This window comes from Bos mutus, chromosome 7 (assembly GCF_027580195.1).
Source record: "Bos mutus isolate GX-2022 chromosome 7, NWIPB_WYAK_1.1, whole genome shotgun sequence".
Lineage (NCBI taxonomy): Eukaryota > Metazoa > Chordata > Mammalia > Artiodactyla > Bovidae > Bos > Bos mutus.
The window spans coordinates 78319919-78347202 of record NC_091623.1 but is presented as its reverse complement, the minus strand read 5'-3'; the positions used below and the strand labels follow the sequence as shown (position 1 = coordinate 78347202).

The window sequence follows — 27284 nt, the reverse complement described above, 5'->3', positions numbered from 1 at the left end:
GACAATTCCCATCATCTTAATAAAGATGTTTCCTTTGGAAAAGAAATTAGATTGAAATAGTTGTTATTACTTTTTATCTGAGCCTGGATAAAAGATTTATTTCTGACAAAGGAGTGAGAGAGGTCTCCACATACACAAAAAGGACTGTGATAAGGGAGACAGAAAATGCAGCTTTTTTCCTGAGATGATTTAGAGGGCAGAACTAGGACACAGACCACAGGAAGATGATTTTGTTTTAAGAAAGAATTGTCTACTAGCTGAGCTGTCCAAAGATAGGGTGGGCCACTTGGCCAGGTAGGCAGAAAGCTGGCCTGGATGACTTTTAAGATTCTTTCCAGCTCTGATATTATATGAGGCTCTATTAAGTATAGAAGGGGAAAAAAAAATAGACCACACTTTTTAAACAGAATATCACAATTCTGGGGGCAAAAGTTGCTGCTGATGGTTTTCCGTTGGCTGACAAATGAACATTGCCTATGGAATGTGGAAGAGACACATTCTTAGTAGTGAAAATTAGGTTTACTCTGGGCCAGACTGGAATCAGCTTCTTTTTACATGCAAAATCTTAAAAAAAAAATTCAACCATATACTTGGCGTATAGTGGGGGCTTTATAAATATTTATTGAACATTAAGAACTGGTAGCTCTATTTAAGATTATGCCCCATTTTAGAGAAGAAGAAACAGGCTGAGACCAATTAAGTGACTTTTGTAAGATTAGCCAACCACTAAGTGGGTGAGTCTTTATTCAAACAAGGACTATTAATCATCATACTCAGGTTCAGTGAATGAAAGTAAGTATTTGATATGAGTTTATCTCAAGCTGACATGTATGTGTGTGTGGACCTGATGGAGGCAGAGCAGTGGTCAGTGCCTTTGTCTGAGACCACATTTCTCTTGGGAGACAAACTCCAGAGAGCATGTACCAGGACCGGCCAGCTCTCCAGATGACCATACCTTCTTCTGACATAATTGCTCAACTTAATCCAATCGTTTCATTGATGTCTTAGCAAAAGCAGTATTTTCATTTCAGTCCAATGTTTAGTTTGGTGGGTTGGGGGTGTGGGGCTGCACTGGTTGGAGTAGGTGGTTTGCTTTTGTTGTTGTTGATTAGTTGTTCTGTTGTATCTGACTTTTTGTGACCCCATGGACTGTAGCCCATCAGGCTCCTCTGTCCATGGATTACCCAGGCATGAGCACTGGAGTGGGTTGCCATTTCTTTCTCTCCATATAAACTTTAGAATGAGTTTTTTTGTATCTACAAAATTACTGGAATTTTTATTTCGATTATATTGAATCTACAGATCAGGTTTGTAAAATTGGTATCTTGACATTATATAAGTCTCTCTATTCCATGACATGGAATCCCTTTAGTTAGGTAATTTTTACTTGACTTTGTTAATCAGAGTTTTATAGCTTTCCTCATATAGATCTTGTACGTTATTTTATTACCAGTGTAAATGGTATTGTTTTAAATTTCAAATTCATGTGTGCATGTAGTGCCTGACTCTTTGCAACCCCTGGACTATAGCCCACCAGGCTCCTCTGTCAATGGAATTTTCTAGGCAAGAATATTAGAATGGGTTGCCATTTCCTATTCCAGGGGATCTTTCTGACTCAGAGATTGAACCTGTGTCTATTGCATCTGCTGCGGTGGCAGATGTATTCTTTACCATTGCACCACCTGGAAAGCATCAGATTTCAAATTACACTTGTTCATTTCTGGTATACGGAATGTGATTGACTACTATTCTTGTATATCATAACCTTAGTATAATTACTTCTAGGAATTTTGTTGATTCTGTTGGATTTTCTACTTAGATGATAGTGTGATTTGTGAACAAAGACAGTTTTACTTTTTCCCTTCCTTGTCTGTATGCCTTTTATTTCCCTTTCTTGTCTTATCACGTTAGCTGGTATGTCCAGTACAATGTTGAAAAGGAGTGATGAGAGGGCCATCGTAGCCTTTTTCCTATTTATAATGGGAATGCTTTGAGTTTTTTCCTTTTAGTATGATGTTAGCTATATGTTTTTCTTTATAGATTCAGTTCAGTTCAGTTCAGTTGCTCAGTCGTGTCCGACTCTTTGCAACCCCATGAATTGCAGCACGCCAGGCCTCTCTGTCCATCACCAACTCCCGGAGTTCACTGAGACTCACATCCATCAAGTCAGGGATGCCATCCAGCCGTCTTATCTTCTGCCGTCCCCTTGTCCTACTGCCCCCAATCCCTCCCAGCATCAGAGTCTTTTCAATGAGTCAACTCTTCACCTGAGGTGGCCAAAGTACTGGAGTTGCAGCTTTAGCATCATTCCTTCCAAAGAAATCCCGAGGCTGATCTCCTTCAGAATGGACTGGTTGGATCTCCTTGCAGTCCAAGGGACTCTCAAGAGTCTTTTCCAACACCACAGTTCAAAAGCATCAATTCTTTGGCGTTCAGCCTTCTTCACAGTCCAGCTCTCACATCCATACATGACCACAGGAAAAACCATAGCCTTGACTAGATGGACCTTGGTTGGCAAAGTAATGTCTCTGCTTTTGAATATGCTATCTAGGTTGGTCATAACTTTCCTTCCAAGGAGTAAGCGTCTTTTAATTTCATGGCTGCAGTCACCATCTGCAGTGATTTTGGAGCCCCAAAAAATAAAGTCTGACACTGTTGCCACTGTTTCCCCATCTATTTCCCATGAAGTGATGGGACCAGATGCCATGATCTTCGTTTTCTGAACGTTGAGCTTTAAGCCAACTTTTTCACTCTCCACTTTCACCTTCATCGAGAGGCTTTTTAGTTCCTCTTCGCTTTCTGCCATAAGGGTGGTGTCATCTGCATATCTGAGGTTATTGATATTTCTCCCGGCAATCTTGATTCCAGCTTGTGTTTCTTCCAGTCCAGCATTTCTCATGATGTACTCTGCATATAAGTTAAATAAGCAGGGTGACAATATACAGCCTTGACGAACTCCTTTTCCTATTTGGAACCAGTCTGTTGTTCCATGTCCAGTTCTAACTGTTGCTTCCTGACCTGCATACAGGTTTCTCAAGAGGCAGGTCAGGTGGTCTGGTATTCCCATCTCTTTCAGAATTTTCCACAGTTTATTGTGATCCACACAGTCAAAGGCTTTGGCATAGTCAATAAAGCAGAAATAGATATTTTTCTGGAACTCTCTTGCTTTTTCCATGGTCCAGCAGATGTTGTTAATTTGATCTCTGGTTCCTCTGCCTTGTCTAAAACCATTATTCTCCATCAAATTGAGAAAATTCTCTATTCCTAATTTATCGAGAGGTTTTATCATGGATGAGTGATTTTATTCGCTGCTTTTTCTGAATCTATTGAATATGATCATGTGATTTTTCTTTTTCATTCTGTTTATGCATTGCATTATGTTGATTAATTTTTGAATGTTGAACTAGCGTGCACATCTGGGATAAATTCCATTTGGTCATGGTGTATAATTCTTTTTATGTATTGTTAGGTTCAATTTGCTAATATTTTGTTAAGTTTTGCATCTGTGTTCATGAGATATATTGGTCTGTACTTTTCTTGTAACATTTTTGTCTAGTTTTAGTGTTAGGGTTAATGTGGTCACATGGAATAACTTACGTAGTATTCCCTCTGCTTCTATACTCTGAAACAGATTGTAGAGAATTTGTATAATTTCTTCCTTAAATGTTTGGTAGAATTTATTAGTGAATCCACCTGGGCCTGTTGCTTTTTGTTGTGCAAGGTTAATTATGAATTCTATTTCTTTAATAGGTATAGTCAGACTGTCTTTTTTTTTTTTTTAATGTGAGTGTTGGCAGATTGTGTCTTTCAAGAAAATTGATCTGTTCCGTTGAGGTTATCAATTTGTGGACATAAAGTTGTTCATGCTGCTGCTGCTGCTAGGTCGCTTCAGTTGTGTCCGACTCTGTGTGACCCCAGAGATGGCAGCCCACCAGGCTCCCCTGTTCCTGGGATTCTCCAGGGAAGAACACTGGAGTGGGTTGCCATTTCCTTCTCCAATGCATGAAAGTGAAAAGTGGAAGTGAAGTTGCTCAGTTGTGTCCAACTCCTAGTGACCCCCTGGACTGCAGCCTACTAGGCTCCTCCATCCATGGGATTTGCCAGACAAGAGTACTGGAGTGGGTTGCCATTGCCTTCTCCGAAAGTTGTTCATAGTATTCCTTTATTATTCTTTTAATCTCCAAGAGGTCTGTAGTGATGTCCCCTCTTTCATTTCTGATACTAGAAATTTATGTCCTCTCTTTGTTTAGTCAGCCTAGCTAGTGGTTCATCAATGTTATTGATTAAAAAAAAATACATCAGTTTTTGTTTTGGTTCATTTTCTCTATTCACTTCTCAATTTCCATTTCATTGATTTCTGCTGTAGTTTTTATTATTTTTTCTTCTGCTTACTTTGTATTTAATTTGCTCTCTCTCGTTTTATTTTTTTTTTCTGGTTCCCTAAGGTTAGATGATTGATTTTAGATCTTTTTTCCCAGTGTATGCACTCAATGCTATAAATCCCCTCTAAGCATTGCTTTTGCTGCATCCCAGAAATTTTGATAAGTTGTGTTTTCATTTTCATTTGATTCAAAGTATTTTTATATTTCTCTTGAGATTTCTTCCTTGAGCCATGAGTTATTTAAGGTATGTTGCTTAATCTCCATTTATTTTGAGATTTTCCTGTTATTTTTCTAATTGATTTCTAGTTTAACTTCATTGTGGTCTGAGAGCAGACATTGCATGATTTCTCTTGCTTTAAATTTGTTAAGGTACCATGCCTGGTACGTTGTGGGAGTGACAGAGTCCTGTTTGTGGGAGGAGGCGGAGGACGCAAAGCAAACCGGTGAATCTATAAAGAAACCAGCCTCATAGGAGAGGGACGGGAGGAGCCCAACAGTGAGGTGTGTGGGCTCAAGAACCATGTCTGAGCGGGAGTACTTTAATCGGAAAAGTTATGAATTGGAAAACAGCTTCTGGTTAACTAGGTTCACTTAACTGAAGGGCTCTGGCTTCAAAGGCCTCTAAGATGTCCTGCAGAAATTGCTGGAGTCCTTACAGGAGAACCATTTCCAAGAAGAACAGTTTCTTGTAGCAGATATGCCAAGACTTAGCATTGGGATGGACACTTGTGTCTTTCCTCTGAGGCATGGCAGTCTTCCCTTGGTTCAAACTGCAGATTACATTTAGCCCATGGTCGCTGAACCTTATATGATGGGCAGGATAGCCTATGCCAATGTCCTTAGTGACCTCTGTGTCATGTGGGGCACAGAATGTGACAACATGCTGATGCTTCTTGGAATCAGTCATAAAATGACCAACAGGGAAAGGGATAAAGTAATGCACCTAAATATACAGGGTTTTAAAGATGCAGCAGAGGAGGTGGGAACGTCTATAATGGGTGGCCAAACAGAGCTAAACCTCTGGATTGCTAAACCCATGGGTTGTTGTGGATACAACTGTCTGCCATCCCAACGGATTTATCATGCCAGATAATGCAGTGCTGGGTGTGCTTGTGCTGACAAAACGTTTGGGGATGCAAGTGATCATGGCCATGCACCAGTGGCTGGACATTCCTGAGAAATGGAATAAAATCAAGCTAGTGATTCCCTAGGAGGATGTGGAGCTGGAGTACCAGGAGGCAATGATGAACATGGCCAGGCTCAACAGGACAGTGTCAGGACTCATGTGTACATTAAATGCCCATGCGGCCACCAACATCACAGGCTTTGGGATTCTGGGCCACGCACAGAACCTGGCCAAACAGCAGAGAAACAAGGTGTCCTTTGTGATTCATAAGCTTCCTATCCTGGCCAAGATGGCAGCTGTGAGCAAGGCCTGAGGAAATGTGTTTGGCCTTATGCATGGGACCTGTCCGGAGATGTCAAGAGGCCTCCTGATCTGTTTACTGTGTGAGCAAGTAGCTCAGTTCTGTGCAGAGATAAAGTCCCCCAAATACGGAGAAGCTCTATACAGTCAGCAAAAACAAGACCAGGAGCTGACTGTGGCTCAGACCATGAATTCCTTATTGCCAAATTCAGACTTAAATTGAAGAAAGTAGGGAACGCCACTAGACCATTCAGGTATGACCTGAATCAAATCCCTTATGATTATACAGTGGAAGTGAGAAATAGATTTAAGGGACTAGATCTGATAGATAGAGTGCCTGATGAACTATGGAATGAGGTTTGTGACATTGTACAGGAGACAGAGATCAAGACCATCCCAATGGAAAAGAAATGCAAAAAAGCAAAATGGCTGTCTGGGGAGGCCTTACAAATAGCTGTGAAAAGAAGAGAAGTGAAAAGCAAAGGAGAAAAGGAAAGATATAAACATCTGAATGCAGAGTTCCAAAGAATAGCAAGAAGAGATAAGAAAACCTTTTCAGCAATCAATGCAAAGAAATAGAGGAAAACAACAGAATGGGAAAGACTAGAGATCTCTTCAAGAAAATCAGAGATACCAAAGGAATATTTCATGCAAAGATGGGCTCGATAAAGGACAGAAATGGTATGGATCTAACAGAAGCAGAAGATATTAAGAAGAGGTGGCAAGAATACACAGAAAAACTGTACAAAAAAGATCTTCACGACCCAGATAATCACGATGGTGTGACCACTGGCCTAGAGCCAGACGTCCTGGAATGTGAAGTCAAGTGGGCCTTAGAAAGCATCACTATGAACAAAGCTAGTGGAGGTGATAGAATTCCAGTTGAGCTATTTCAAATCCTGAAAGATAATGCTGTGAAAGTGCTGCACTCAATATGCCAGCAAATTTGGAAAACTCAGCAGTGGCCACAGGACTGGAAAAGGTCAGTTTTCATTCCAGTCCCAAAGAAAGGCAATGCCAAAGAATGCTCAAACTACCACACAATTGCACTCATCTCACATGCTAGTAAAGTAATGCTCAAAATTCTCCAAGCCAGGCTTCAGCAATACATGAACTGTGAACTTCCAGATGTTCAAGCTGGTTTTAGAAAAGGCAGAGGAACCAGAGATCAAATTGCCAACATCCGCTGAATCATGGAAAAAGCAAGAGAGTTCCAGAAAAACATGTATTTCTGCCTTATTGACTATGCCAAAGCCTTTAATTGTGTGGATCACAATAAACTGTGGAAAATTCTGAAAGAGATGGGAATGCCAGACCACCTGACCTGCCTCTTGAGAAACCTATATGCAGGTCAGGAAGCAACAGTTAGAACTGGACATGGAACAACAGACTGGTTCCAAATCTGGAAAGGAGTACGTCAAGGCTGTATATTGTCACCCTGTTTATTTAACTTATATGCAGAGTACATCATGAGAAATGCTGGACTGGAAGAAACACAAGCTGGAATCAAGATTGCCGGGAGAAATATCAATAACCTCAGATATGCAGATGACACCACCCTTATGGCAGAAAGCGAAGAGGAACTAAAAAACCTCTTGATGAAAGTGAAAGTGGAGAGTGAAAAAGTTGGCTTAAAGCTCAACATTCAGAAAACGAAGATCATGGCATCTGGTCCCATCACTTCATGGGAAATAGATGGGGAAACAGTGGCAACAGTGTCAGACTTTATTTTTGGGGGCTCCAAAATCACTGCAGATGGTGACTGCAGCCATGAAATTAAAAGACGCTTACTCCTTGGAAGGAAAGTTATGACAACCTAGATAGCATATTCAAAAGCAGAGACATTACTTTGCCAACCAAGGTCCATCTAGTCAAGGCTGTGGTTTTTCCTGTGGTCATGTATGGATGTGAGAGTTGGACTGTGAAGAAGGCTGAACGCCAAAGAATTGATGCTTTTGAACTGTGGTGTTGGAGAAGACTCTTGAGAGTCCCTTGGACTGCAAGGAGATCCAACCAGTCCATTCTGAAGGAGATCAGCCTTGGGATTTCTTTGGAAGGAATGATGCTAAAGCTGCAACTCCAGTACTTTGGCCACCTCAGGTGAAGAGTTGACTCATTGAAAAGACTCTGATGCTGGTAGGGATTGGGGGCAGGAGGAGAAGGGGATGGCAGAGGATGAGACAGCTGGATGGCATCCCTGACTCGATGGATATGAGTCTCAGTGAACTCCCGGAGTTGGTGATGAACAGGGAGGCCTGGCATGCTGCGATTCATGGGGTCACAAGGAGTCTGACACGACTGAGTGACTGATCTGATCTGATCTGATCTGAAATACGGTGAAGGCCAACAGGTATGCATTGAGATTATGGAGAAGGGCAACCACACAGCCAGGATCATAGACAAACCCCAGATCATTGAGGTTGCGTTGCAGTTGCCCACCCAGAATGTGAACCCCACACCCGGTGCCACCTCTTAATCTAGGCTGAAGCAGCTACGTGATTTTGTTTTAAATAGCTATTTCTTTTATTGTCATTTCAATTAAAGACTATGAACAAAGAAAGAATAAGAAAAATAAAAGTTTTTACTTTGTCTTCAATTATTCCTTCTTTGGTATTCTTCCTTTGTTAATGTAGATCTGAGTCTGACCTAGATAATATTCCTTCTGTCTAAAGAACATCTTTCAACAATATTTTACTCTACTTTCCTATTGCTTGAATGGTTTCTGAGAAGTCAGATGTAACTCTTATCTTTGGTGCTGTATAGGTAAGATGTTTTTTCCCTATGGCTTTTGTCAGCACTTTATCTTAGATTTTCAGCAGTTTGAAAACTATATGCCTTGGTATAGTTTTGGGGGTGCATTTTTGCTGGTTGTTTTTTTTTTTTTTTTTAATTGAAGGATAATGGCTTTACAGTGTTGTGCTGGTCTCTACCGTACATCAACATGAATCGGTCATATTTTTATGACTTGATAAAAAGTCTTGAGTCTCTCCCTACCATTCCACCGCAATAGGTTATCACAGAGCACTAGGCTGGGCTCCCTGTGTTATAGAGCTGCTTCCTGCTAGTACCTGTTTACACTTGATAGTGTATAAAGGGGTAGGCTACCCACTCCTGTATTCATGGGCTTCCCTGGTGGCTCACACGGTAAAGAATCTGCCTGCAATGTGTGAGGCCAGGGTTCCATTCCTGGGTTGGGAAGATCCCTTGGAGGAGGGCATGGCAACCCACTCCAGATTCTCACCTGGAGAATCCCCATGGACAGAGGAGCTGGGCAGTCTATAGTCCATGGGGTTGCAAAGAGTTGGACAGGACTGTGTGAATAAGCATAGTGTATATATGTCAGTGATACTTTCTCAATTTGTCCTACCCTCTCTGTCCCCCTCTGTGTCTACCAGACTATTCTCTGTGTCTGCATAGAGAATAAATAAAAAGGTTCATCAGTACTATTTTTTAGATTCCTTATATATGTGTTAATAATATACAGTATTAGTTTTTCTCTTTCTGACTTACTTCACTCTGTGTAACACGCTCTAGGTTCGTCCACCTCATTACACCTGACTCAAATTCATTACTTCTTATGGCTGAGTATTATGCCATTGTATATATATGCCACAACTTGTTTATCCATTCATCTGTTGATGGACATCTAGGTTGCTTCCCTGTCCTGGCTATTGTCAGTAGTGCTGCAGTGAAGACTGGGGTGCTTGTGTCATTTTGAATTGTGGTTTTCTCAGAGTATTTGCCCAGTAGTGGGATCGCTGGGTCATATAGTAGTTTTATTACTAGTTTGTTAAGGAATCTCCATACTGTTCTCCATAGTGGCTGTATCAATTTACATTCCCACCAAGAGGGCAGTAGGGTTCCCTTTTATCCACATCCTCTCCAGCATTTATTTTTGTAGTTTTTTTGTTGATGGTCATTCTGACTGGTATGAAGTGATACCTCATTGTAGTTTTGATTTGCATTTCTCTAAGTGATGTTGAGCAATTTTTTCATGTGTTTATTAGCTATCTGTATGTCTTCTTTGAAGAAATACCTGTTTCTGCTGCTCATTTTTTGATTGGGCTGTTCATTTTTTGATATTGAGCTGTAGGAGTTGCATATATATTTTGGAGATTAATCCTTTGTCAGTTGCTTCATTTGCAGTTATTTTCTCCCATTCTGAGGGTTGTCTTTTAAAATTGTTTAATCTTTCCTTTCTTGTGCAAAAGCTTTTAATTTTAATTAGGTCTCATTGGTTATTTTTGTTTTTATTTCCATTACTCTAGGAGGTAGGTCAAATAGGATCTTGCTATAATTTGTGTTGAAGACTATACTGCCTATGTTTTCCTCTGAGAACTTTATAGTTTCTGGCCTTACATTTAAATCTTTGATCCATTTTGAGTTTATTTTGTGTATGATATTAGGAAGTGTTCTAGTTTCATTCTTTTACATGCAGCTGTCCAGTTTTCCCAGCACCACTTATTGAAGAGACTGTCTTTTCTCCATTGTATATATTCCTGCTTCCTTTGTCAAAGATAAGGTGCCCATAGGTGTGTGGGTTTATCTCTGGGCTTTTTATCTTGTTCCATTGGTCTATATTTCTGCTTTTGTGCCAATAGCATACTGTATTGATGACTGTAGCTTTGTAGTATAGTCTGAAGGCAGGAAAGTTGATTTCTCCAGGTATGTTTTTCTCAAGACTGCTTTGGCTGTTTGGGGTCTTTTGTGTTTCCATACAGATTGTGAAATTTTCTGTTCTAGTTCTGTGAAAAATGTCATTGGAGTTGGATAGGGATTGCATTGAATCTGTAGATTGCTTTGGGTAGTGTTATCGTAATATTAATTCTTCCAATCCAAGAACATGTTATATCTCTCTATTTGTTTGTGTCATCTTTGATTTCTTTCATCATGTCTTATAGTTTTATGCATAGAGGTCTTCTGTCTCTTTAGGTAAGTTTACTCTTAGGTATTTTATTCTTTTTGTTGCAATAGTTAATGGAATTGTTTAATTTCTCTTTCTTATTTTTTATTGTTAGTGTATAGGAATGCAAGGAATTTCTGTGTGTTTGATATCTTGTGACTTTACTATATTCATTGATTAGCTCTAGTAATTTTCTGGTGGCGTCTTTAGGGTTTTCTATGTATAATATCATGTCATCTGCAAATAGTGAGAGTTTTACTTTAACTTCTCCAATCTAGATGTTTTTTATTTATTTTTCTGATTGTTGTTACTGGGACTTCCAAAACTATATTGAATAATAATGGTGAGAGTGATTACCCTTGTCTTGTTCCTGATTTTAGTGAAAATACTTTTAGTTTTTGAACAGTGAGAATGTTTTCTGTGGGTTTGTTGTATATGGCCTTTATTATGTTTAGGTAGGTTCCTTCTGTGCCTACTTTCTGGAGAGTTTTTAATTATAAATGAGTGTTGAATTTTGTCAAAAGCTTTCTCTGTATCTATTGAGATGATGGTATACTTTTTATCTTTCAGTTTGTTAATATGGTATATCACATTGACTTGTGTATATTGGAGAAGCCCCGGGATAAACCCCACTTGATCATGGTGTATGATCCTTTTAATATGTTGTTGGGTTCTGTTTGCTAAAATTTTGTTTTGAATTGTTTCATCTGTGTTCGTCAGTGATATTGGCCTGTAATTGTCTTTTTTTGTAATGTCTTCATCTGGTTTTGGTATCAGGGTGATGGTGGCCTTATAGAATGAGTTTGGGAGTTTCTCTTCCTCTACAGTGTTCTGGAAGAATTTGAGGAGGATAGATGTTAACTCTTCTCTAAATGTTCAGTAGAATTCACCTGTGAAGCCATCTGGTCTGGTCCTGGGCTTTTGTTTGTTGGAAGATTTTTGATTGTAGTTTTGATTTCAGTGCCTGTGATTGGTCTGTTCATATTTCCTGTTTCTTCCTGGTTCAGTCTTGGAAGGTTACACTTTTCTAAGAATTTGTCCATTTCTTCCAGATTGTCCATTTTATTGACATACATTGCTCCAAAGTCTATAGTCTCAGGCTGATAGCAGGTATTTAATCTGCTACACCTGTAGCTGCAAGAGTGCCTTCCCTTCCTCTTTGTTCACATAGTCCCTGGAGCTTAGCTTTGGTTTTGGTCCCACCTCTGTTGAAGCTTCAATACTTTGGCCACCTGATGAGAAGAACCAATCCATTGGAAAAGACCTTGGTGCTGGGAAAGATTGAAGGCAAAAGGAGAAGGGGCAACAGAGTATGAGATGGTTAGATAACATCACTGACTCAATGGACATGAATTTGAGCAAACTCCAGGATATAGTGGAGGACAGAGGAGCCTGGCATGCTACAGTCCATGGATTCACAAAGAGTCAGACACAACTTAGTGACTGAATACCAGTAACAGCTGCTTGTAGGCAACCCTCTGGTGTCTGTTCCCTGCCAAGACAAGAGGGGGTGAAAATAGCATCTTATTATGGCTCATCTCTCAGTCAGGCTGGGGAGATGGAGGGGTATGGCAGACACTATTGGGGTGTGTGGGGAGTACCTGCTTCAGCAGAGGCCTGTGAGAAGTTGCTATAGTCTGAGGTGGTTCATACACTCCCCTAGGGCCAGACATCCTAGAATGTGAAGCCAAGTGGGCCTTAGGAAGCATCACTACAAACAAAGCTAGTGGAGGTGATGGAATTCCAGTTGAGCTATTTCAAATCCTGAAAGATGACGCTGTGAAAGTGCTGCACTCAACATGCCAGCAAATTTGGAAAACTCAGCAGTGGCCACAGGACTGGAAAAGGTCAGTTTTCATTCCAGTCCCAAAGAAAGGTAATGCCAAAGAATGCTCAAACTACCGCACAGTTGCACTCATCTCACACGCTAGTAAAGCAATGCTTAAAATTCTCCAAGCCAGGCTTCAGCAATACGTGAACCGTGAACTTCCTGATGTTCAAGCTGGTTTTAGAAAAGGCAGAGGAACCAGAGATCAAATTGCCAACATCCGCTGGATCATCAAAAAAGCAAGAGAGTTCCAGAAAAACACCTATTTCTGCTTTATTGACTATTCCAAAGCCTTTGACTGTGTGGATCACAATAAACTGTGGAAAATTCTGAAAGAGATGGGAATGCCAGACCACCTGACCTGCCTCTTGAGAAACCTATATGCAGGTCAGGAAGCAACAGTTAGAACTGGACATGGAACAACAGACTGGTTCCAGATCTGGAAAGGAGTACGTCAAGGCTGTATATTGTCACCCTGCTTATTTAAATTATATGCAGAGTACATCATGAGAAACACTGGGCTGGAAGAAGCACAAGCTGGAATCAAGATTGCCGGGAGAAATATCAATAACCTCAGATATGCAGATGACACCACCCTCATGGCAGAAAGTGAAGAGAAACTAAAGAGCCTCTTGATGAAAGTGAAAGAGGAGAGTGAAAAAGTTGGCTTAAAGCTCAACATTCAGAAAACAAAGATCATGGCATCTGGTCCCATCACTTCATGGGAAATAGATTGGGGAAACAGTGGAAACAGTGGCTGACTTTATTTTTCTGGGCTCCAAAATCACTGTGGGTGGTGATTGCAGCCATGAAATTAAAAGACGCTTACTCCTTGGAAAGTTATGACCAACCTAGACAGCATGTTGAAAGGCAGAGACATTACTTTGTCAACAAAGGTCCGTCTAGTCAAGGCTATGGTTTTTCCAGTGGTCATGTATGGATGTAGGAGTTGGACTATAAAGAAAGCTGAGTGCCAAAGAATTGATGCTTTTGAATTGTGGTGTTGGAGAAGACTATTGAGAGTCCCTTGGACTGCAAGGAGATCCAATCAGTCTATCCTAAAGGAGATCAGTCCTGGGTGTTCATTGGAAGGACTGATGTTGAAGCTGAAACTCCAGTACTTCGGCCACCTGATGCGAAGAGCTGACTCACTTGAAAAGACCCTGATTCTGGGAAAGATTGAAGGCAGGAGGAGAACGGGACGACAGAGGATGAAATGATTAGATGACATCACCGACTTGATGGACATGAGCTTGGGTGGAATCTGGGAGTTGGTGATGGACAGAGAGGCCTGGTGTGCTGCGGTTCATGCGGTTGCAAAGAATCGGACACGACTGAGTGACTGAACTTAACTGAACTGAACTGAAGGATAGTTGTTCCCTGGTTGTGTGTCCCTTGTTAGAACCAAGCCACATAAGCCCACAGGAAAGTGTGGACTGTGACCTCTGCCTGCTGACAGCTTGGTCGCAGCTGCTACCTTGGGGTTGGGATCGCAGCCGCAATTTGTTCCCTGCCTATTGCACTTGCCCTGGCTTTGACGGTGGCCAGTTGGCCTGAGTGCCTCTCTCTGGGATCATAAGTTGCATTTGCAGCTCGTGCCACCTCTGGCACTTGTGCCGGCTTTGGTGGTGGCTGGCCAGCGTATCTGCCTCTGGGGTCTCAGTCCATAGCTGGGGCTTGTCACACCTATGGCACTCTTGAAGGCTGGGTCCTGTTGTCAGTGAGTGCACAGTTTTTGGGGATCCCCACAGCAATGATCTCCTGTCTCTCTGTCAGGCCTAACTCCCTGGACTCCATCAGTTGTGTTATACTAGCCACTTCAGAGTATCTTCACAGCGGTCAATCCCAGTCCTCTCCCTAGGGTCCAGCCCCCAAAGCCCTCTACCCAGCCCATACTGGCTGCAGCAGGGCATGCCAACAGCATCTTGGCTGGTAAGTGCTGGTCAGCAACAATCTCTGTGGTGATTTCTTTCCATTTTGCCTTCTGAGCACATGTTGCTGCATTCCCCTCTGGGGTTCCAAAGCTCTTCTCCAACTCTGCAGTGAGGGGGTTTCCAAGTGTGCAGAAACTTTTTCTTCTTCATGGCTCCCTCCCCAAGGTGTAGGTCTCCATCCCAAATCCTTTGTCTCTTTTTTCTCTTACAACTTTTCTCCTACCTCATTCTGTGGAGATTGGTTTGCCTTTTTGGAAGTCTGGGGTCTTGCCAGCTTTCAGAAGGTGTTCTGTAGGAGCTGTTCCATACACAGCTATGTTTTTGACGTATTTGTGGGGAGGAAGGTGCCCTCCTTATTTTACTCTTCTGTCTTGCGGGATCTCCTGGTTTAGTGTTCCTTAAGCTTCCTGGATCTGTAGTTTAGTATCTGACCTTAATTTGGGGAAATTCTGAGTCATTATTATTTCACATAATTCTTTCGCTTCTATTTTTCTCATCCTTCTGGCAGTTGCATTATGTTTTTATTACTCTTTTTGTAGTTGTTCCACAGTCCTTGAATATTGTCTTATCCTTTTCAGTCTTTGTTCTCTTTATGTTTTAGTTTTGGTGGTTTCAATTAACATGTCTTCAAGCTCAGGTTCTTTTTTAAAGGTGTGTACAGTCTACTGATAAACCCATCCAAAGCATTCTTCATTTCTGTTACAGTGTTTTTAATCTTTAGTATTTCTTTTTGTTTCTTTCTTAGGATTTCCATCTCTCTATTTACATTTCCCATCTGACCTTGTTTGTGCTCTAATTTATCCTTTAAAGCCCTTATATTAATCATAATTGTTTTAAATTCTAGCCTGATAATTCCAGCATTAGCACCATGTCTGATTCTGATGCATAGTCTATCTTTTCAAATCGTAGTTTTTGCCTTTTAGTGTGACTTGTAATGTTTTTTTGATAGCTAGACACGATGTATCAGGTAAAAGAAACTACTCTAAATAGGCCTTTAGTAATGTGGTATTAGGTGTGGCTAATAAGGGAAGTATCTGTAGTTCCCTGATTGTGAAGTGAAAGTCTCTCAGTTGTGTCCGACTCTGTCCATGGGATTTCCCAGGCAAGAATACTGGAGTGGGTTGCCATTTCCTTCTCCAGGGGATCTTCCTGATTCAGGGATCCATCCCGGGTCTCCTGTCTTGGAGGCAGATTCCTTACTATCTGAGCCACCAGGGAAGTTCCCTAATTAGTTCTCACTATTTCAGTCTGTGAACTTCACAAGTGTTTCTAATTTTTTCCTCCCTCTTTAGGTGGGAGAGGATGGCTAGAGTACCTTGGAGTTTGGTATGTCCCTTCTCACACATCAGTTATACTGTTAGCCTAGACTGATTACTTAGTTTCTCCTAGGGCAAGCCTTGCTGGAAAGAACAGAGTGCCCTGATAAATTTCAAAATAGCTCCTCCCCTCTACTGTCTTTGGGACATTTAAGAGGAAGTTTCTCTTATATTTATTGTGAGAACCTGGTGGGCCCCCTTTTCCCTGGAATTTTTAACTCCCAGACTTGTCCACACCAAGCCTCCAGCAATTTGTCCCTTACAGTTCAGGTTTTCTTGGCACTGATTTCTGTGTTGTTTTTACTCTTGAATCTCTGCTCTGATAAGCCATGACCCCCTGTATTCCCTTGTTTCTCTCTCTGTCTTGGGGGCAGCAATGTGCCTTGTGCCCTCCTTTCTCACAGATCCAGGAAGAGTTGTTGATTTTTTCAGTTGCTTTATTAATAGCTTTTTACTCTTTAGGACAAAGCGGTGACTTACTTCCAGGTTTCTTACATGTGGAATCAGAAGTTGGTTCTATAATTTCCATTATATTTTCATATGGCTTTTACAGACTTTTATCATTTTTATATATCTTCATGATTAGTATTTTGATAACATATGAGTCTCTTGAGTTAACATGCCTTATATAACTTAACAGTGGCTTTGTTTTTAGGAAACTTAAGTCAGTCACCTTGTAGGTTATAGTGTGTGTGTGTGTGTGTGTGTGTGTGTGTGTGTGTATTACCCGCTCAGTCCTGTCCAACTCTTTGTGACCCCGTGGACTGTAGCCTGCTGTGCTCCTCTGTCCATGGGATTCTCTAGGCAAGAATACTGGAGTGGGTTGCTATTTATTTCTCCACAGGATCGTCCCAACCCAGGGATTGAACCCAGATCTCCTGCATTGCATTCTTATACCACTGAGCCACCAAGGAAGCCCAGGTTCTAGTGTAATGAACATCTTTTTGTGTATAACACAGTTTTTCTTTTCAGTGATTGTTCAGGATAAACTCCCAGAAGTGGTATCATTTTGTTTGAGAATGTACATGTATACAGGTGCCTACACAGTGTCTTGATGCTTTCAAAAGTGTTTTATAAACTTGTAACTGGCAACATGTAGATATATTAAGTTTATCACAGTTGCAGAGCTATGTCTGTTTTGCAAAAAAAAGTTCTTAGGAAAAGATTTGGGCAGGAAGATAATTTATCTTTTGTTGTTGCATGAAATGTGCTATGTCAGAACATTTGTTCTGTTCTCTTGGTTTACTTACTTATTTAGGCTGTGCTGGGTCTTCATTGCAGTGCGTGGTCTTCTGTAATTTTGTTGTATGGACTCTAGAGCACGCAGGCTCAGTGGTTGTGGCACATGGAGTTGTTGCCCTGTGGCGTGTGGGATCTTACTTCCCCAACCAGGGATCAAACCCCCATTTCCTGCATAGGAAGGTGAATTCTTAACCATTGGACCACAGGAAGCCCCTCAACCTTTTTAAATAACCACAACTTTTACAGGTTATATCTGTTTTTGTGTTCTGGATTGTTTCGATTGTTAACAGCCTGTTTACACATCTCAGTGGGCCAACCTCAATGTTGCTGCTGCTGCTGCTAAGTCGTTTTAGTTGTGTCTGACTCTGTGCGACCCCATAGACAGCAGCCCACCAGGCTCCGCAGTCCCTGGGATTCTCCAGGCAAGAACACTGGAGTGGGTTGCCATTTCCTTCTCCAATGCATGAAAGTGAAAAGTGAAAGTGAAGTCGCTCAGTCGTGTCCAATTCTTAGCAACCCCTGGACTGCAGCCTTCCAGGCTCCTCCACCCATGGGATTTTCCAGGCAAGAGTACTGGAGTGAGGTGCCGTTGCCTTCTCTGAACCTGAATGTTGGGAGATCATAAATTTTGAAGAACATAATCAGAATCATTTGATAAGCTAGTTGAGCCAATTCAGTTAGAGATTCTAATGTTGACACTTGCTGACATTTCCTCCTGGCTGGAATTCCAGTTTGTTTCTCCCTTTCTTCTAATGGTTGGGTTCTTATATTGTAGAGAGGTTAGGTAAAATATGTCCTAGTCAGTAGTGATGTTTATTAGACTTTAGTCTCAGATCATGGTTATATAAAAACTAAGAGTCAGTAACTAGTGAATAAGAATGTCCTTTTAATTCTGATTGTGGTTAGAGTAAATATGTAGTGGTGGCTTTGTCAGATTATGTGCTTGTATGTTATTGTTTGTTGTTCACTTGCTAGTTGTATCTGACTCTTTTGTGACCCCATGGACTGTAGCCCGACAGGCTCCTGTGTCCTTGGGATCTTCCAGGCAAGAATCCTGGAGTGGGTTGCTGTTTCCTTCTCTAGGGCATCTTCTTGACCCAGGAATCAAACCTGCATTTCCTGCATTGGCAGGAGGATTCTTTACCAATGAGCCACCTGGGAAGACAGGTGTTATTGTTAGTGAAAAACAATAATCTGAAGTTTTGGATTTCTTTAAATAAAATGTAATAACAGTAAATAATTTGTTAATTGAGAGTAATAATAAACAGTTATTAGACACTTGTTATGTGCCAGGTACTATTCTAAATATTTTTCATGTATTATTTAACCATTGTAACAGACTTAAATACTATTACCTCTGTTTTTCTTGTGTGTGAAGTAAAACAAGTATTATTAAATCATAGTATTTATATGAGAATTCTAATGTTAAGAGTATGTTTATATTTACTCTAGATATATGGTCATGCGGATTAAAAGACACAAAGAAAAAAAAGGGAGGGAGATTATCACAGACTAGCACCAGTATCCAGGTTTAGAGGATAAATAACCTGCTCAAAATTTTACAATTAAAAAAGCATGCAATCAAGAATTAAACCCAGGTAGTCTGGCTGTGGGGGCTTCCCTGGTGGCTCAGATGGTAAGGAATGTGCCTGCAATGTGGGAGACCTGGGTTTGATCCCTGGGTTGGGAAGATCCCCTGGAGAAGAGAACGGCAACCCACTCCAATAGAATTGCCTGGAGAATTCCATGGATAGAGGAGCCTGGCAGGCTACATACAGTCCTTGGGGTCGCAAAGAGTCAGACGTGACTGAGGGACTTTCATTTCCTTCCTCAGTCTGGCTGTGGAGTTTCCTGTCTATGTAGTTGAGAACAGAATCCTTACTAAGTTCTTATTTTCATGTTAATGTAATAGCAAAGCCTGCATCTCTCCAGAATCTTTAGGAAATATGTTGTTCAGTCCTTTAGTCGTGTTTGACTCTTTGTGACCTCATGGACTGCAGCACACCATACTTCCCTGTCCCTCACCATCTCCTGAAGTTTGCCCAAGTTCATGTCCATTGTATCAGTGATGCCATCCAGCCATCTCATTATCTGACTCCTTCTTCTTCTGCCCTCTGTCTTTCCCAGCATCTGGGACTTTTCCAATGAGTCTTCTATTTGCATCAGGTGACCAAAATACTGGAGCTTCAACTTCAGCATTAGTCCTTCTAATGAGTACTCAGGGTTGATTTCCTTTAAGATTAACTGGTTTGATCTCCTTGCTGTCCAAGGGACTCTTAATTAGGGAATACAAGATATTTTAAAAGACTGAATATTACAAAGAACTCATTTTGCATTATTACATGGTTTTCCTTCTCTTAAATTGAACACAGAGGATATAATCAACATCAATATTTTCTTGATGACTTAGTGACTTCATTAAGAATGAATAATCATGTTGTAAGAATGTCAGTCTTTTCCATTTTATCCATTCTGTTGATATATAGTGGTAGCTCATTTTAACTTGCCTTTTCCTCATGATTAATGATCTTTTCTTATGCTTAATGATTATTCCAAAATTTTCAGATCTGTTGTTCATTATTGATAAAATTAGATGGCTTGTTTTCTTACTATGAAGTATAGGTATTTCATATACTTTGGATACAAGTCTTTTGTCAGATTATATATATTGTGAATATGTTCTCCCATTTTGTGACTTACCTTTTTCTTTCTTTTTTACTTAAAATTTTTTTAATTAAAAACTATTTTTGTACTTTTTATTTTTGTAACAAAAGAAGTTTTATATTTACTTTTTTCTTTCTGTGTCATATGTAAACAAAATTTGACTATCCCTCAGTTACAAAGATTTTCACCTGTGTTTTCTTCTAGGATTTTTATAGTTTTAGCTTTTATATCTAGATATGTATTCCATTTTGAGTTAATTTTTGTCTATAGTGTGAGATAAGGGTTAAGGTTTCATTTTTTTTTCCTTATGGATATCCTGTTGTTCTGGTACCATTTGTTGAAAAGGCTTGTTGGTAGAAATCAATTGAAAAAAATTTGTGCATCTATTTCTGAATTTTTTATTACATTACGTTTAATGAACTTGTTTGGATTTTCGTTGGGATTGTGTTGAATCAATTTGGGGAGACTTGATATCTTATTTTCTGAATTATGTTGCTATTATTTTTTCTTTAGTTTTTGTTAGAATTCACCAGTGATGAATGTCAGATGGCTTTGGATTTTCTTTATGGAGAGGTTTTTAGTTACAGATTCATATTCTTTAGTAGGTATAAGGCTGTTCAGATACTCTTTTTCTTCTGTGTCAGTTTTTGTAATTTATGTTTTTCAGTGATTTTTTTTTTGTTTGTTTTGTTTCAGTTAAGTCAGTGTTTCTCAGTCCTTTTTTCATTACTGTTCCCTGAAGGATCCTTTTTAGGCTTTTTTTTTCCTAGCCACCACTGTCCCCGTGAAATTTTAATGCCATCAGTTCAGTTCAGTTCAGTTGCTAAGTCGTGTCTGACTCTTTGCGACCCCATGAATCACAGCATGCCAGGCCTCCCTGTCCATCACCAACTCCTGGAGTTCACTCAGACTCACGTCCATCGAGTCAGTGATGCCATCCAGCCATCTCATCCTCTGTTGTCATCTTCTCCTCCTGCCCCCAATCCCTCCCAGCATCAGAGTCTTTTCCAGTGAGTCAACTCTTCGCATGAGGTGGCCAAAGTACTGGAGTTTCAGCTTTAGCATCAGTCCTTCCAAAGAAATCCCAGGGCTGATCTCCTTCAGAAGGGACTGGTTGGATCTCCTTGCAGTCCAAGGGACTCTCAAGAGTCTTCTCCAACACGACAGTTCAAAAGCATCAATTCTTCAGCACTCAGCTTTCTTCACAGTCCAACTCTCACATGCATACATGACCACAGGAAAAACCATAGCCTTGACTAGACGAACCTTTGTTGGCAAAGTAATGTCTCTGCTTTTGAATATGCTATCTAGGTTGGTCATAACTTTCCTTCCAAGGAGTAAGCGTCTTAGATAATGCTATATATCCTATTTATGTACCAACTTATACACCTGTGTTTTATATATAAAGAAAGTTAAGATTTCTTGGACTTCCAAGAACCAATTTTTGTCCACTTGGAGATGATATCATGCCAGTTGAGAATGCATGTTTGTTTGTCAAATTTATTGGCATAAAATTGTCCATGGTATTCTGTTGTTCTTTTCATGATTGTAGAATCTGTAGTGATATATCCCCTCTTATTCCTGTATTGTTAACTTACATGTTTTCTTTTTCTTCTTGATCAGTCTAATCAGAGATTTATAAATTTTATTGACCTTTTCATGGAACCAAGTTTTGTTATTAATTTTTATTTTCTGTGTTGTATTCAATCTTCTATTTCATTGATATCTGCTCTTTATATTACTTTCTTCTTACTTTGGGTTAATTTTGCTGTTCATTGTTTAGCTTATTAAAGAAAAGCTTAGATCTCTGATTTTAAATTTTTCTTCTTTTTTATATGATCATGTAAAGCTATTCATATCCCTGTAAACATTGCATTATGTACTTCCATAGATTTTGATTAGGAAAAAAAAGTCTGGAAAGTATTCTTCAGGGAATAGTAATGAAAAAAGGACTGAGAAATACTGACTTAATTGAACAAATTAAAAAAATCACTGAAAAACATAATTTATGAAAACTGACACAGAAAACAGAGAACATCTGAATAGCCGTATATCTATTAAAGAATTTGAATTTATAGTTAAAAAACCTCTCTATAAAGAAAATCTAAGGCCATCTGACATTCATTCACTGGTTAATTCTGATCTGTTTTCATTCTCATTAAGATCACTTTAAATTTATTTGGGTGCATTTTTTTATTTTGGGAATTTAATCTTAGGGGTCCCTTATCCTTACTGATTTTATTTTACATTTTAAAAACAGGTTTAACATTTACCCGATTAAGTCAAAGATATACCAAAAGGTATAGTCCAAGAAATGTCACTCCCTCCCTTATCCCTCCCACTTTGTACCCAACTACCTGTATATAACCATTTGAATTAGTTTCTAATTCATCTTTCTTGTGTCACTCTTGGCAAAAATTAGCATACTATATAATCTTTTGTGTTTTGCTTCTTTTTTTTAGCTTGATACTGTATCTTTACAATCATTCTATTCCTAGAGCATAGATACCTTCCTTATTCTTTTTACAGTTTTATGTATGAATACTAAAATTTATTCAAGCAGTGTCCTGTGATGGTCATTACGTGGATTCCATTGTTTTGCAAATTCAAACAATGCTGCAGTGAAAAATGTAGTACATATTTGGTTTTGTTGTCATTGTTCAGTCGCTAAGTTGTGTCCAACTATTTGCAGCCCTATAGACTACAGCATGCCAGGCTCCTGTGTCCTTCACTGTCTCCTGGAGTTTGCTCAAATTCATGTCCATTGAACTGGTGATGCTGTCTAACCGTCTCATCCTCTGTCACCCTCTTCTGCTTTTGCCTTCAATCTTTCCCAGCATCAAAGTCTTTTTCAATGAGTTGGCTCTTCACATCAGGTGGCCAAAATATTGGAGCTTCAGCTTTAGCATCAGTCCTTCCATGAATATTCAGGGTTGATTTCCTTTAGGATTGACTGGTTTGGCCTCTTTGCAGTTCAAAGGACTCTCAAGAGTCTTCTCCAGCACCAAAATTTGAAAGCATCAGTTCTTCGGTGCTCAGCCTTCTTTATGGTCCAACTCTCACATCTGTACATGACTGCTGAAGCAGGCTGGTTGCTCTACAGGTTACGGTTCTTGCCTCTGGCATGAGGGGTCCCAGACGAGCCCCAAGATGAAAGGTTGTTGCTAGGCCATGGAAGACGTCGGGATTCTTGGCCTCCAGAGGAGAGGAATTCAAACTGGGGCCAGTGACAAAGCTTGATCACTCAGAACTTTTGCGTGATAAAGTTTTATTAAAGTATGAAAGAGATGGATAAAGCTTCTGACATAGACATCAGAAGGGGGCAGAAAGAGTGCCCCCCTGCTAGCCTTTAGCAGTATGTTATATACCTATCAGCCAGCTGTTAATTAGAGAGAGGAGATGTCTCAGAGTGGTACTAGCCCTCTCACCCACAACATGCATGTTGAGATAATATTGGCACCAGGTGAGTCATCCTGGGCCATAAAACGATTGACATGAATCTTGAAGAAAGGCAGGTTTGCACATAAATATATAGTTTCATTAACATAGATTAAGAAAATAGTGTATGAGTAAAACATACAGGTTTGTTAAGCCCTTCAGTTCAGTTCAGTTCAGTTGCTCAGTCGTGTCCAACTCTTTGCGACCCCATGAATCGCAGCACGCCAGGCCTCCCTGTCCATCACCAACTCCCAGAGTTCACTCAGACTCACGTCCATCGAGTCAGTGATGCCATCCAGCCATCTCATCCTCTGTCGTCCCCTTCTCCTCCTGCCCCCAATCCCTCCCAGCATCAGAGTCTTTTCCAATGAGTCAACTCTTCGCATGAGGTGGCCAAAGTACTGGAATTTTAGGTTTAGCATCATTCCTTCCAAAGAAATCCCAGGGCTGATCTCCTTCAGAATGGACTGGTTGGATCTCCTTGCAGTCCAAGGGACTCTAAGAGTCTTCTCCAACACCACAGTTCAAAAGCATCAGTTCTTCAGCGCTCAGCTTTCTTCACAGTCCAACTCTCACATCCATACATGACCACTGGAAAAACCATAGCCTTGACTAGATGGACCTTGTTGGCAAAGTAATGTCTCTGCTTTTCAATATGCTGTCTAGGTTGGTCATAACTTTTCTTCCAAGGAGCAAGCGTCTTTTAATTTCATGGCTGCAGTCAACCATCTGCAGTGATTTTGGAGCCCCCAAAAATAAAGTCTGACACTGTTGCCACTGTTTCCCCATCTATTTGCCATGAAGTGATGGGACCAGATGCCATGATCTTCGTTTTCTGAATGTTGAGTTTTAAGCCAACTTTTTCACTCTCCTCTTTCACCTTCATCAAGAGGCTCTTTAGTTCCTCTTCACTTTCTGCCATAAGGGTGGTGTCATCTGCATATCTGAGGTTATTGATATTTCTCCCGGCAATCTTGATTCCAGCTTGTGCTTCTTCCAGCCCAGCATTTCTCATGATGTACTCTGCATATAACTTAAATAAGCAGGGTGACAATATACAGCCTTGACGTACTCCTTTCCAGATCTGGAACCAGTCTGTTGTTCCATGTCCAGTACTAACTGTTGCTTCCTGACCTGCATATAGGTTTCTCAAGAGGCAGGTCAGGTGGTCTGGCATTCCCATCTCTTTCAGAATTTTCCACAGTTTATTGTGATCCACATAGTCAAAGGCTTTGGCATAGTCAATAAAGCAGAAATAGATGTTTTTCTGGAACTCTCTTGCTTTTTCCATGATTCAGCGGATGTTGGCAATTTGATCTCTGGTTCCTCTGCCTTTTCTAAAACCAGCTGGAACATCAGGAAGTTCACGGTTCACGTATTGCTGAAGCCTGACCTGGACAATTTTGAGCATTACTTTACTACCGTGTGAGATGAGTGCAATTGTGTGGTAGTTTGAGCATTCTTTGGCATTGCCTTTGTTTGGGATTGGAATGAAAACTGACCTTTTCCAGTCCTGTGGCCACTGCTGAGTTTTCCAAATTTGACATCTTTTTTGGGTGTTGTAGGTCTTCATAAAGGTCTTGTAGGTCTTCATAGAACTGTTCAACTTCAGCATTATTGGTTGGGACATAGACTTGGATTACTGTGATACTGAATGGTTTGCCTTGGAAACGAACAGAGATCATTCTGTCATTTTTGAGATTGCATCCAAGTACTGCATTTCGTACTCTTTTGTTGACCATGATGGCTACTCCATTTCTTCTGAGGGATTCCTGCATGCAGTAGTAGATATAACATGGGGTTCTCAAGGCAAGAATACTGAAGTGGTTTGCCATTCCCTTCTCCAGTGGACCACATTCTGTCAGACCTCTCCACCATGACCCGCCTGTCTTGGGTGGCCCCACGGGCATGGCTTAGTTTCATTGAGTTAGACAAGGCTGTGGTCCTAGTGTGATCTGAGTCTTAAGCAGAACAGACTTCAAGAGAGACAGAGTCTAGTGTAAATACATAGTTCATTAACATAGCTTAAGAAAACCATTTCCATAAGAAAAACGCATTGGTTAGCTCAAGGTTTGAGAAAAGTTAAGTTCAAGTGGAACCAGGTGTCGTCATGGCAACACAGAATTTTAAGGAAAACCTTTTAAATTTGTATAGAGAAGGGTAAAAAATCTGACACTTGTGGTTTGTTTCCTCCTGCTGCTTAAAAAAGAGATAAAAAATGTCTAAGACTTGCAGCCTATTTCCTCCATTTGGAGACCCTTGACCTTCCTGCCTGTTACCCTCTCACTACTGGAAAAACCATAGCTTTGACTGCAGACCTTTGTCAGCGCAGTGATGTCTTTGTTTTTTAAATATGCTGTCTTGTGTATATTTATTTTTTTTTTAATTGAAAATATATCGTTAGAGTACATTGCTCGAATTGGGATTGCTGGGTCATATGTGTAGTTTGTTAGTCACTGCCAGAATCTTGTCCATAAGCATTATACAAAATGGCAATATTCTTTTTTATATTTATTGGCTAGAATAATTTTCTTTTGAAGTATTTTTTTTTAATTTATTTATTTTTAATTGGAGGATGATTGCTTTACAATGTTGTATTGGTTTTGCCATACATCAGCATGAATCAGCCACAGGTATGCATATGTCCTCTCCCTTTGGAACCTCCCTCCCATCTCCCCCCACTACCCCACCCCGCCACACCCCCCGGCATCCCACCTCTCTAGGTTGTCACAGAGCACTGGGTCGAGCTCCCTGCATCATATAGCATATTCCCAATGGTTATCTGTTTTACATATGGTAATGTGTATGTTTCAATGCTACTCTCAATTCGTTCTACCCTCTCCTTCCCTCACTGTGTCTAACAAGTCTTTTCTCTATGTCTGCATCTCTATTGCTGGTCTACAAATAGGTTAATCAGTACCATTTTTCTAGATTCCATATGTATGTGTTAATATAGAATATTTGTTTTTATTTTGCTGACATACTTCATCCTGCATAACAGGCTCTAGGTTCATCCACCTCACTACAACTGACTTTGTTCCTTTTTATGGCTGAATAATACTCAATTATATATAGGTGAGAGTGAAAGTCACTCAGTTGTGTCCAACTCTTTGTGACTCCATGGACTATAAAGTCCATGGGATTCTCCAGGCCAGAAAACTGGAGTGGTTAACCATTTCCTTCTCCAGGGGATCTTCCCAATCCAGGGATCAAACCCATGTCTCCCGCATTGCAGGCAGATTCTTTACCAGCTGAGTCACAAGGGAAGCCCGTTATATATATATATACCACACACACATATATACCACAACTTTATCCATTCATCTGTCGATGGACATCTAGGTTGCTTTTGTGTCCTGGCTATTGCAAATAGTGTTGCAATGAACATTGGGGTACATGTGCCTTTTAGAATGATTTTTCTCAGGGTATATGCCCAGTTGTGGGATTGCTGGGTAGTATGGTAGTTTTATTCCTAGTTTATTGGGGAATCTCCATACTGTTCTTCGTAGTGGCTGTATCAATTTACATTCCCACCAACAGTGCAAGAGGGTTCCCTTTTCTCCACACCATCTTACAACTCTTTAAAGAAAAGCTTCTTTTCATCTATCTGGTTATCTAGTAGTATAGCTTATATTGGAAGAATAGGACAAAAGCTTGATTCTCTATCCTTTTTTTTTTCCAGTTTTCAAAATAATTGATTCATTGTTGATTGAATAACATATTGTTAACATTCTTCGACAGTGACTAGTTTTTTTTAAGTACTATTATGAACTTATAGATTTAAACTTATTTGTGTGTTAGTCACTCAGTTGTGTCTAACTCTTTGTGACCCCATAGACTGTAGCCTTCCAAGCTCCTCTGTCCATGGAATTCTCCAGGGAAGAATACTGGAGTGGGTTGCCAATTCCCTTCTCCAGTTAAACTTATTTAGTATGTTTTAATTCATTGTATTCATTATCCTTGTTGATGTTCAGTGGTCTCATTTTTGGCCATTGAGAACCTTTTTAAGTTGGGTCTTAAGTTCTTTTGATATGACCCGAGTAGTATCTGGTAGATTCTTTGCTCATAAATATGACAGATATTCTAATTCATCTTCTATTAATATGTTTCATTCTCCAGACTTGCAGTCAACTATTCCTCTCCAGGGTACC

At 40.2% G+C, this 27284-nt stretch overlaps 1 protein-coding gene and 1 pseudogene across 1 annotated transcript in view; both read left to right on the top strand.

The window, feature by feature from the left end:
* UIMC1 (ubiquitin interaction motif containing 1) overlaps positions 1-27284 on the top strand; it is a 109737-nt gene that overhangs the window by 10873 nt on the left and 71580 nt on the right. The window lies entirely within an intron of this gene.
* LOC102285320 (selenide, water dikinase 1-like) lies at positions 4792-8284 on the top strand (annotated as a pseudogene).